The following is a 13,332-nucleotide window of genomic DNA, read 5'->3' as shown; positions in this document are numbered from 1 at the left end:
TTTTGTTATATGTCTACATTGAAATGTGGTCATATATTGCTATCGGTCTTATTCAGTCCACAGTTTTACACAGTGTTTGCGGTCAGAAGCATATTGATTTTCAACAATTTCCGATTATTACTGTCAGAGTTATGGCCCTTGATCATTCTCAAAAATCTTGTGGCCGCTCTAGAGGCTGAGGTTAATATCCGATTGATTTCAAATTTATACACAGTGTTTACGGTTATGAGACGAAGAACTATTGATTTTCAACAATTTGCAATAATTACTGGCAGGGTTATGGCCCTTGATTATTTTGAAAATTCTTGTGGATGCTCTGGAGACTAAAGTTAATATTCGAATGATACAGATGGTACGAAAAACTGAGGTCCCGTGTACACATTGCCGTGCACATAAAAAGTCCCTTGTCCAGGCAAAATCCCCTCATAGCACACTGTATAGCGTATGCCCGTCTTCATTAGACCATTTCATGGCATACTAGTAGGACGTTCAACCCCATTTCATTTCATTTCATTTCTGTGCAAGAGTTACGGCCCTTGATCCCTTTAAAATACCTTGTTGACACTCTAGAGAATAAAGTTTATATCAGAATGACTTTATACACAGTGTTTCAGGTCAAGAAACGAGAAGCCTATTGATCCAACATGTTTATACTAAACTATTCCTCAGTTAAGTATCAAAATAACCAGCATACTTTCTATATTTTTGGTTATGAACTTAGAATCAATAATTTGCAAAGATAACAATATTGTTTAAGCCCAATCTGATTAAAATACAGATCTATATTTCGTTTCGTTTTTTTTTTATACTTTCTATGGCCTACACTACATGAAGATCTGACCGGTTGTCGCGATATAGGTCATGTCAAGAGGTCACACGAGCGGCCTTTGACATTATGACGTCAGACATTTGATTAACCAATCAGCATTGACGTTACTAGTGGATTACCCACAGTTCCGTGCAAAACACGCCTAAAGCTCACCTTAACAGACTGTTTCATTGGCTTATACCTCACACCATTCAGAACATGTCAATGATAACAGATCCTAGTGTAGTAAAGACAAGTAAAACGAAATTTTGAACTACAAAAGCGAAACGAAATAGGATCTGTGTTGTAACCAGATTGGTTTAAGCCATCATATTTCTCCATTCATTGTCTATGAATTTGAAAACAATGTGGCAAGGACAATACTGTTACAATTTACCAGTGGATGGAAACTCACAAGATAATCAGACCACCCTACCTCACTCATAATGCATTCAAGGTGCATGAATTAACACACTTTTCTAGCAACCCACCTAATTATAAAGGTGTGACTCAGCTATTAACCACCTCCTAATTATAAAGGTGTGACTCGACCATCCCCTACCTCTAATCATAAAGGTGTGTCTCAACCACCCCTAACTCTAATTATAAAGGTGTGACTCGACCATCCCCTACCTCTAATCATAAAGGTGTGTCTCAACCACCCCTAACTCTAATTATAAAGGTGTGACTCGACCATCCCCTGCCTCTAATCATAAAGGTGTGTCTCAACCACCACTAACTCTAATTATAAAGGTGTGACTCGGCCATCCCCTACCTCTAATCATAAAGGTGTGTCTCAACCACCCCCTACCTCTAATTATAAAGGTGTGACTCGACCACACCCTACCTCTAATCATAAAGGTGTGTCTTAACCACCCCCTACCTCTAATTATAAAGGTGTGACTCAACCACCCCTAACTCTAATTATAAAGTGTGACTCGACCACCCCTACCTCTAATCATAAAGGTGTGTCTCAACCACCCACCTGCCCCTAATCATAAAGGTGTGACTCGACCACCCACCGGCCCCTAATTATAAAGGTTTGACGCTGCCACCCACCGCCTCCCAGTTATAAAGGTGTGACTCTACCACCCACCTGCCCCTAATCATAAAGGTGTTACTCGACCACCCACTGGCCCCTAATTATAAAGATGTGACTTGGCCACCCACCGCCTCCTAATTATAATGACTCGGCCAATCACCTGCCCCAAATTGTACAGGATGAATTAACACAATCTTCTAGGCCACCATCCCAAACTTAGGCTGCCTATCTACAGCTAGCTCCGGCTGAGAATAGGCCCTAAGCTAATTACCTGACATTTTAATTCCTACATCGACGATTTAAGTCGAAAACACTGAGTATGCTTTTAGAAATTTTTAGAAGTATTTATTTCTCTTCTATTGTCATATTGAATGAAATTAAATATGTTTATTTAGCCGTCGTGTGTATGAAAGATGTCAAACTAATCACAAAAAAGTTCCCTAATTATTCAATATGGCGGCGCCTATGACAGATAATTTCACAGAGACGGTTTTGTTTGCGAAAACAAATTTAGGAGTATCTAACCTTGTTTTGAAAGATAAACAGATTGAAACTCTAAAGACAGTTTACAATGGTAAAGAATTTATTGCAATATTACCCATAGCACATATTATATATCGCTTTTACGCGAGTGTCAGCGGCATGGCGTGTTTACATAAAACACACGTGGGTGGGTTATTTTTACTCTGTTGTCTAAACAAAACGGTGTCTCGTCGATAAGTCCCGCCCCAAAATGATCACGTGTGCGTTTAAAATGGAGGCTAACAAGGGCAGTGTCACATTCTGGGAAGAATGACGTAGATGGGTCGCTGCGTGCAGTATGCTAGGCCACCTACCTAATTATAAAGGTTCAACTCGACCACCTGCCGCCTCCTAATTATAAAGGTGTGACTCTACCACCCACCTGCCTCTAATTATAAAGGCTCAACTCGGCCATCCAGCCCCTCTAATTATAAAGGGTGTGGCTCGACCATCCAGCGTCTCTAATTATAAAGGCTCAACTCAACCATCCAGCATCTCTAATTATAAAGGGTGTGGCTCGACCATCCAGCGTCTCTAATTATAAAGGGTGTGGCTCGACCATCCAGCGTCTCTAATTATAAAGGGTGTGGCTCGACCATCCAGCGTTTCTAATTATAAAGGGTGTGGCTAGACCATCCAGCACCTCTAATTATAAAAGGTGTGGATCGACCATCCAGCGTCTCTAATTATAAAGGGTGTGGGTCGACCATCCAGCGTCTCCTAATTATAAAGGGTGTGGGTCAACCATCCAGCATCTCCTAATTATAAAGGGTGTGGTGTGATGTATTAAATAAAGAAAGCAATTTAAATAGATAATATATTTATTTTTTTCACTAATTAGCACTTTGAATCATAATTTAAGTTTTTACAGAATCAGCACTTTGAATCATAAGTAGATATATTTATAGAACATCCCTTTTACCAACAAAATATACTTCCACTACCTTGGTCAAATAAACCATATATATAATAACTGTCAAATATAATTAACACATCTGTTTCTAATAATTAAACAATATGTACTCTTAAGCCAGAATAACCCTAAAACAAAGATTTCTGTAGCTTCCTTTCAGAATGTCTACATCTGGATACTATTTTTAATTCAAACATTAACATTAACAAAAATATTCATTTACAATTTCATCAATCTGGACATTGTGTTTACGATTTGCCATTTACTGAGCTCAATTCATATATACGACAGATTGAAAGAAAGAAACACATGTTGATAAGTTTCCTCATGTTTTTCAACCGGCACTATTTATTTGTGTTAATTGGTAAATTGAATACTTTATTACAAAGATATGTATTGATAATCTGTTAATATTTTTATTGATATAAATAAAATATTAGATTAAAAGAAATCGAATCATGATTTTGTTGACATAAAATTGACACATAACCCAAATTACAAATGTGTTTTATAATAATCAGATGAAACAAATATTGTGCATAATTTGTGATTCCCAATAATATAAATGATTTAAGCAAATCACACCCTTTCTATCTGGGTTGGTTAATATGCATATTGATTTGAGGATTGGGGGCTCGTCTTTCATGCGTTGGTTGCTTTGGTTCGTGAACATGTTTAATGTGTTCACCATGTTGAGGAGTATTATATCCCTGAAAGAAACGAAATATACATCAACAAAATGTAGTCTACTGTACCTATTGGCACCTGACCAGTGGTAAGTTGGTAATGGAGGCAGGAGCTCTAGCCTCTCAGGGAGCCACTGTGGGTAAGACGCTGTCTCTCTGCCTGAGTTTGATCCCTGCATTGGCCGAGAACATTCATCAGGCTTTTCCGACGTGGTTTCCCCTTGTCAGTGGTGCAGGACAGAGGGCCTGACAAGAACAGCTGTCTAATCGTTCGGATGGGATGGAAAACCAAGGTCCCGTGTTTACATTGGCGTGCACGTAAAAGATCCTTTGGCAGTTGGAATTCGATATAAAAGTAGGCCATAATTTAAGATACCTGAAAACGGTTTAATCCATTTTTGACTGATTTTCTACTGTTTAGAAATTGGCATGATGGTAAATTTGTGCAGAATTTCTTAAAAGATATTTGTTAATATAGATTTCTTGAAGATATGAGCTGAGGAAGATCATTGAACATAAAATGAACAAAAGTCAATGTAATAGTTTTATACATGATTTTTCGGCCTTGCTAAAATAGAGGGGGATTATTGTCCAATGAGAATCAAGGAAATTATTTAATTTGTGTTACAATCTTACTTACCTTGGTAACAACACCATCTAAATCTGTATTGGGTTGCGTACTGAAACATGAAAAATATACAAGTCAATAAACACAATCATTAACTCCCCAACATCCTAGAATAAAGGCAAACATATGACAACAGCAGGTAAATCTTCCAAGTGGTCAACAAGGCTTGTCGCATATCTATTCTTTGTAGATAATATTGGCATTTAAAAGACAATTTTATACAGATCAGCTTTTGATATTCATTGTTTGATGGTTAACAAGGTTCTACAAACTGAAACAAGGGCCTTAACTCTGGAAGTAATTTACAGAATTTGTTAATGTCAACAGACTTTTAAGTATTACTAATTCAAATAATGCATATATAAATTTTAAACAGACCGGATGATAACATTTGTTGTTCGAGTGTTCAACAAAGTAAACAAGGGCCATAACTCTTGAAGTAATTGACAGAAATTGCTGAAATTCAATCAGATTCTTCATTTCGCTAATTTAAATGATGCATTTAAGTTTCATACAGATCGGATAATAACTTTTGTCGTTCAAGCGTTCACAAGGTTCAACAAAGTGAAACAAGGGTCATAACATAAATTTCTGAAATTCAATAAGCTTCTTTGTTTCACTAATTTAAATGATGCATATAAATTTCATACAGATCGGATGATGACTTTTGTTGTTAAAGCATTTACAAAGTGAAACAAAGTGAAACAAGGGCCATAACTCTAAGACCTAATTTATAATTTTATGAAAGCTTCTAGTGAATTTTATGATTTTTATGATATTTTTCCATCAAATAGCGCTGGTACATGTAGTATTAATGGTCGCAGTCATCTCCTATATTCATATACCTACATAACATTGAATGGATAGAAAATGAAAGAAAGCAGCAAGCTGGGGGTTATAAAATGTCTGGATGATTTTCTTCTTTACATCCCGATTTATTAGTATAGAAATTCATTATTAGGAGTATTGATGAGAAATGGTGAAATTTTATATTTTTTATGACATTTTTTTCCATTTTATGATAATGTTATGAGAAATGATGAAAATATAAATGTTTTTATATTGTATGGTCCCTGTAAATGTAGTCTGTAGATTGTTCACAAGAAATTGTAGACGACGGACAGACGAGGGTGACGACAATATACAAACAACTTTTCATGTGGCCGTATAAAAACATTCTGGATCAACAGGCCAGAACAATTGTACAATGCACAGGTTTTCATCATAAACAGTTAAAAGTACTTTCATTAAAAAACATTTTGTCTGATTAAACAATTATTTTAATCAATCACTTCGATCAACAACCTTCCCTGATTTGTGAGATGTGATCAATCTGGTTTGTTGTGCCTTCTCATCCACCACAATTAGGTGATTATATTTTCATCATTCTGGTCAAGAATATTATTATAAATTGTTGCATAAAAAACTCACTTTAAAAAGCTAGTCGAATTTGGTTGAATAGATTTTTTTTCCGAGTCGTCATCTTGTGCTGCACCCTCATGGTGAGTTTTGGTTGTCTTAGCAACCCTCATTCCTCCCACTTTAACTGTCAAATATTCAAAACGTGTTTATTAATAATCTTGTTTAACATGTTATAAAGTGACAGTTACACATGATTATTCAATTTTTACAGTAATTCCTTTAAACAAATATTTTAGATAAGTCAACAGTAAAGCTGATGTCCTCCGATGAAATTCCAAAATAAATAGATGACACATATTAATTAATTGCACATTTATCTTTTTCAAAAGTATCGTGCAATCAAATTGATTATAAACTATACACTAAGTTTCATCACTCTCTATCAGATAGAATCAAAATCGAAGAAATTACTTAGCACTGCTTAGCTTTAGCGGGAAATGTTAATCATTGAACTCAGTCAAGACATTCACCTAATTAACATCTACATCAAGTTTAAACATTCTACCTCAATTAAAAGCAGAGTTGTTATGTTCCAAAGTCTTGACCTATCAAATTACTTATCGCTCCTTAGCCTAAGCAGAAAATTCTCATCATCGATTTTAGTCACTTAAATCATAACCAAAGTTATCGTGGCCAAAAGCTTCAACCAATCAAATTAATTATCTCTGCTTACCGTAAGCAGACAATGTTCATTATTGAACTCCATCAATGCAATCACCTAATGAACGCCTACACCAAGTTTGAACATTCTACCTCAATTGGAAGGTGAGCTATTGTGTTCCAAAGTCTCGACCAATCAAATTGCTTATCGTTCGGCTTACCCTCTGTAGAAAATGTTCATTGTCGAATGGATGTGATGAAACTATAGACAAACCCATTTTAATAGTCCCCTGTTTTCTTCGAAAGGTGGGGGGCAAAAATTTATAAAGTGACCCTGGGGTTAACTGACCAACAGTTTATGGTCGATAAATAACTGGAACATAAAACATACTTTCACATTCCTTTTTCACAATTTTACAAGTGTATTACTTGAGTTTGGAGCTCTAGACACGATCTGTAAATACAATGGATTTAGACCAGATCTTGCCGGTAAATATCCACTGTTGCACAAATCATAAACATGTACATGCCTTCTTGTAGCAAGGTTAATGTGACACTAAACAAAGCAATAAGTTTTGTTTTGTTTTGATTAACATGTCCACCCCCCCCCCCCCCCCACCCGATAAGAATATAGCCTACTACTATAATAATATTACAAGACTGTCTATATATATATCACTATAATATCAACAATTTTCAGGACAGGAAGTTGTTAAATTGTTTTAATGATAAACAGGTTTAATACGCTGAATTACACAAATATAACCCATTATATAGCCACATCCAACTAGTCTGTTGGCAATACAAATACATAAACAATGAGTCATCCGTCTAATTGTTCAAGGCTATATATACATATATAACCTACTATAAAACATGGCATATGGTATATCAATTCACATACTCCAACATAGTTACAATATTTGTTACTTATAGATCAGCATTTTAATATATTACCAGTTCTAGCTTTTATTGAAAACTTATCAATTTATTTATTAGTTAATTTCATGGTTACTTATAACACAGAATATACTAGAATATTCGACTGACCTAAATACAAATTATTTTGTCATGAGAGACTATATTAATATTGTGTCCAATTATGATGATTATGGGCAGCTCCAAGTTGGCGATCTGGTTAGATCAAAACAATACAAATAAATAAATAATCTAGCACACTCATCATTATATTTTATTTCCTAATGAATGTACTGATTAACGTGTCGTCTTTCTTCGTCTTATTAAAATATGTGCTGTCGTGGACCTCTTAAACCGATTCGCATTACAATACGTAGCTTTTACCTACGGCTCCAGTACTAAAAGGTGAACATTCTGATATGAACCGAGACAGTGTATGTTGTAACAAATTTATGCATTCAAATAAAAGCTTTTCAAATTAATACCTGCAGGCGGATGCCCAGCTTTTAATTCTGTTTCGTCTGTACTTGACATACTTGCAATTTTCTCAACTGGCTGATATTTTAACAAATCTACAGCGTGGTTTCTGTATGAAATTCACCATTCGAAGCTGTGGTCTACGTCATACAAACTGGGTTGTCACGTGTTTCTAGACAAGATACTACGGTAAATTTCCACCAATAATAAATAAACTGCGTATGCAGTAACCTTGTTTGTTTCACTTGCAGGAAAATTAATCAGTACCGTATGTATGTATATTGAAACGTTGTTTTTTTCCAGACAACTAGTATCATTATGTAGAGCATTCGTTGTAAAACTAATTCGGAGAGATTTTCATTTAACAATTTTTGCGTATTTTTGAAACAAGCTCCGAAGCGTTTTGGTTCTGTTATGCAAGATCATTTTCGACGTTCCAAAGTAAAAGTTTGGTGCTAAGACCAACTAGAGATAAATTTTAAATGTTCCTATTATTAATTAGAACAGGTTTCGCTTTAGTTTTTATATTTTACGCCGACATTTATTACTTTAAATCTTCCTAGTGCTAAAACGGAAAATGTGACCTTTTGACCTCTGGGGTCACAAAGAACAAAGGTGAATTTAGCAAGTTTACATTTTTATTGAAAGTGTGATTACTTTCGATCATTTTCAGCTTATTTTCATGATACAAGAATGATTGCGCATTCACTTGCAGTGCAAATGAAATTATTTGACCCCGAATATCTCGAAAACGCCCCAACGGCGGACTGATTACACTGATCTATATAATAACACTGATTACCACTCGGCATCATATTCTACGCAAAATTTTACTCTAGAAAAGTTGGGCCTGGTTTTGTGCCCATTTGATGGACACCCCCCGCGCTGAGCCTCCAGACTATTACCTTCTACCACGGTGTTTCCGTTCATGAGACGAAGAATCCTATTGATTTTAAATGATTTCAGATAGTTGTTGTCAGAGTAATGACCTTCGATTACTTTGAAATATCTGTGGACGCTCTCGAGGTTAAAGTTAATATCCGATTGAATTTAAAAATTTTCACAGTGCCAAATATCATGTGAAAAAATCCTATTGATTTTCAACGTTTTCCAATAACTATTAATAGACAAATCGCCCTTGATTACTTTGAAATCTCTTGTGGACGCGGTAGAAATATCCGATTGACTTTAGGTTTATACGCAGTGATTAAGGCCACGAGATCAATTTCTAGAGATTTTCAATGACGATTTTCAAAACATGATTTCCGATAAATCTGCCAGAATTATGACCCTGGATTACCTGAAAAATGTTGCAGGTGCTCTACGGACCAAAGTAATCATTCAGTAAGTGTTGACATGAGATTGATACTAGCGGTCTTGAGACAAACAAGTTATAATTCTGACAACTTGAACAGGTAAATCTTGGCTTTGTAAGCTAAACACCATGGGACAGAATTTTAATGATTGCCCATTTGTTACTTGATGGGTTGTTGCTCTTGTCAGATTTAAGTGTATTGCAAATGCTTCATTAGATTATACCGACAAATAGAGAAATATGCGACAACTCTTGTTGACTGCCCGGATGACATAGCTGCGGTATGTTTCGTTGCCTGACAATCTATCTTTATCATACGTAAACAGTCGCATGCTATATTGTTTTTTGTTTTAATTTTAATTATTAGCCTTTGTCATAAATGATGTTCATGCTTTTTTCTTTTTAAAATGTTTTGTTGATATTTGTATGCTGCCTCTTATGGGGGTGCTTAGATACAATAAAATCTATCTATGATAAGTATTTTTTTTTCTGAATTCATTTGTAGAATAATATGTAAGCATATTTGGTACTCTGTATAATATATTTATGGCCTACAAAGCTCAAACCTCAGAAATTTTTCTATGCGTCCTACAAGTACGGGCCCGACCGACCAAAAGCCGGAATACATCATATTTCACTTAATTTATAATCACCGGAATTGACTTGAAAACACCGGAATAATGACTATGGAAACACAAAATAACAATTAAAGTTGAAGACGCGTTTGCTTTGTGCCAAAGGGGGGGTGGGGGGTGGATGGCCCTCCGTCCTGCATCACTGACAAGGGGGGACCACGCCGGAGAATCCCAGTGAACTTTCTTGGCCAATGCAGCGATTGAACACCCAACCTCCAGACTAGCGAGCGCGTCTTACCCACTTAGCCACGTGATCCCCTATCCAGTTTCAAAGTAAATTCCGGTATTTTCAAGTTAATTCGAGTCCGGGAGCTCAGTGAGATTTAATCAAAATATTGAGTCCAAAAGGTTTGAGGTATACAACACATAATTCACCCCTCACCCCTAGATCATTTTGGAAAGGCAAGTCTTAAATTTTGTAACCTGTGCAAATACCTGGAAGCCCCCCTCCCCCCAAAAAAAATTAAAAAAAAATAAATGGGGGTTAAAATTCAATATTTTTCCACAATTATATACTTACAAACGTTTCATACTTAACACTAAGAAACAGAATGCAAAAAATGTTGTGCTAATGCTACTTTTAAAGAGCTTAATTTTAGCACTAATTGGTGACCGTAGCTAGCTAGCTAACCAAGCCAGAAAACCAAGCCAATATCACTAATAGCGAGAAAGGTTGAACAGACGTTGCTTAAGACTCGTTCAAAGGTGACAAAGGTCAAATTTTGGGTCACATAATGACGTTTGAGTGGATTATTTTTCTGGACAATTAAATAATAAATTAGTCAAGATAAAGATATATATGATTCCAAACATTTATGTTTTCTCCTGGGATATTTACAGGAATGTCTTCAAAAATCGATCGAAAATTATTCTGAGTGAAGACTAATATATGCCACCTTGGTGAAAACGGGTCGAAAGTTTTAACGTCCACTCGACACAAACTAGGTCATTTCGGGACTAAAATAATGGTTCAATTTTATTTCAATAATTCGCTCATGCACATGGCCGGGTCTTTAGCAGTGGGAGGAAACCGGAGGCGCCACAGAGAAAACCCACGAGGTTGACAGGCAACCCTACTCCTTGTCACGTACAACCGAGGAATGGAAACAAGACAATGACAGCCCCCCCCCCCTATATATTTAGACATAGTCGTATACATTTAATAATACATATAACATAGAAAACACATACATGTACACACAAGTAATACATTCACGTGATACTCTTGTTGGCTAATAGTCTTGTTTCATCAATTATCATTCTATTCCTAAATATTTCCAATTGTAAACTAGATTTACTGTGGACTGTGGAGTGAGGCACGGATTTTAGAACCATACTTTCAAATGATTAGGATTCTTAACAAACAATATTTATTATTCTTCGTTTATTATTTGTGTTCAAATTTAACAAACATTTAGCAGTAGGGAACATTTGACTTCCATAAGAATTAAAAAAAAAAAAACCAAAAAAACCAACGAAACAACCAAATATATATACTCTTCAAAAAAAAGTAGGGGATATTGAAATGCAAATACCTATGCAGGTTGTGATATGATAAATAGTCATGGACACTTGACATGCTTTGAGAGTATGTTCACAGATGAAGAACTCATCGCCCCGACAGAACCACTGAGCTGCACATGCGCCATACACGTGGGAGGGGTTCATTGTCAAATTTAACACTGCTGGTTTATCTATCCATGTTTGCTTTCCTATCGGTTCTTGCATAAGATTTACAGTTTAGCGTATCTTTGCTTTAGTGTGTTACGTTTAATTTGATCGAGAGACGTGTTCGTCGACGTCAACGTCAACCGACAACACTGCAAGAATTGACCCACACTGATCAGCAGTGAATATTCGCTAGGCCGCGACCATCACTGATAAGGATGACATCGATGCGACTTAATGAGCCACAAATATTAACTTTTTTCCTCCGACAAATTTAATTATAAGACATTTTTTGATGTATTAAAAAAAATAAATAAAGACGCTTGACGTACTTTTAGGTAAAAATTATTTCTTATTTATTGTAAATGGGTATTAAAATGAGTAAAAGGCTCCATTCCGCCCGAACCAGTAAGGTCTTATGTAAACAATGCACGCGACATTGAGCCAATGGTTGACGCCGCGTGATGAAAAGTCACGTGTTGAAGGTAGTCATCTTTTACAGAGATATTAGAAGACTTTCATATCCTCAGTGAAACAGATTGGAATTGACCGTGGCACTGCAAGAGGAGAGGGTCACATTGACCCAAATCGTGACTGGACGGTTGATTAGGAGCATGCCACGACGAATTGCTGAATGTCTGAGGATTGGTGGAGCAATTACTCATTATTAAGACAAAAATCAAAAACGTCCATTTTCACTTTTGACGGTGTTTCTCTTTGCGAGTGAAATGGGGCCGTCAGATAAGCCGCCCATATGAACTGTTTATGTTCATGTGTAGGCAATTGATCTGTTATTAACATACACTGGTTACCTCTAATAAAAACAGCAGTGCATTCCGCAGTTTTGTATTGTTTCTGAATATCCCCTACTTTTTTTGAAGAGTATATAATCAGTCATAATAAACGATTTCAACAAAAAATATAAACCGAAAATTGCAGCTTTTACTTGACAAGCTATAAAAGAAGATTGAAATAGGGTTACATCTAGAATACGCTTCTTAATTATATACTAATATTTCAATGACATCCAAAAACCAGACAGTTTTTATTACTGCCTTTGTCACAATTGGTGTAACACATTGTCTTCAAGTCCTCCACAGTTTTAAGGGACTCGGGGATAACAAGACAGTGTCGTTTGGTCTCTAGTTCTGCCACATGCTAATGTTTTAGTATATAAAACATTCAATATCGTGAATTTATCTGTGCACGTTATCGAAAATCGATGAAAATCAAAAGATTTTGTCGTCCAATTATCTTAAACACTGTGTATAAATTTGAAGTCGATCAGATATTAACTTTAGCCTCCAGGGGGTACACAAGATTTTTCAAAGAGATCAAGGGCCATAACGCGGGCAGTATTTATAAGAAATCATTGGTTGGAAATCAGTAGGATTCTTCATCTCATGACCTCTAATTAACACTGTGTATAAATTTAAAGTCAATTGGACATTAATCATTTTAAGAGGTAGGAGTTAGCCATTGTTTAACCATGCATTATGCAAGAGCTAAATCTGTCTATTGCATGTCTTTCTTTAGGCCTGAAATGTTATCCAAATTATTAATTAGACATTAATTAACCTATCCAGACCATAATCAACTCTAGATGGCATCGCTAGCCTGCGATCTTTAGTGGAATGTGAGCTGATTTACTGCAGAACTTTCCTTCACGATTTATCGTACTGACTTTAGTAACGATGA

At 35.9% G+C, this 13,332-nt stretch overlaps 2 long non-coding RNA genes across 2 annotated transcripts; one reads left to right on the top strand and one right to left on the bottom strand.

The window, feature by feature from the left end:
• Positions 1-1,046: 1,046 nt before the first annotated feature.
• LOC130014352 (uncharacterized) lies at positions 1,047-3,598 on the top strand. Its single transcript, XR_008789327.1, has 2 exons — positions 1,047-1,348; positions 2,736-3,598. It is a non-coding gene; the product is annotated as an uncharacterized LOC130014352 (long non-coding RNA).
• LOC126832093 (uncharacterized) lies at positions 3,176-8,184 on the bottom strand. Its single transcript, XR_007684546.2, has 4 exons — positions 8,025-8,184; positions 6,031-6,145; positions 4,612-4,651; positions 3,176-3,995 (listed from the first exon to the last, which is right to left on the bottom strand). It is a non-coding gene; the product is annotated as an uncharacterized LOC126832093 (long non-coding RNA).
• Positions 8,185-13,332: the final 5,148 nt, after the last annotated feature.

This window comes from Patella vulgata, chromosome 9, assembly GCF_932274485.2.
Source record: "Patella vulgata chromosome 9, xgPatVulg1.2, whole genome shotgun sequence".
NCBI classification, from domain to species: Eukaryota; Metazoa; Mollusca; class Gastropoda; family Patellidae; genus Patella; species Patella vulgata.
Note: the sequence above shows the minus strand (reverse complement) of the source record. Positions and strands in the feature narration are given on the sequence as shown.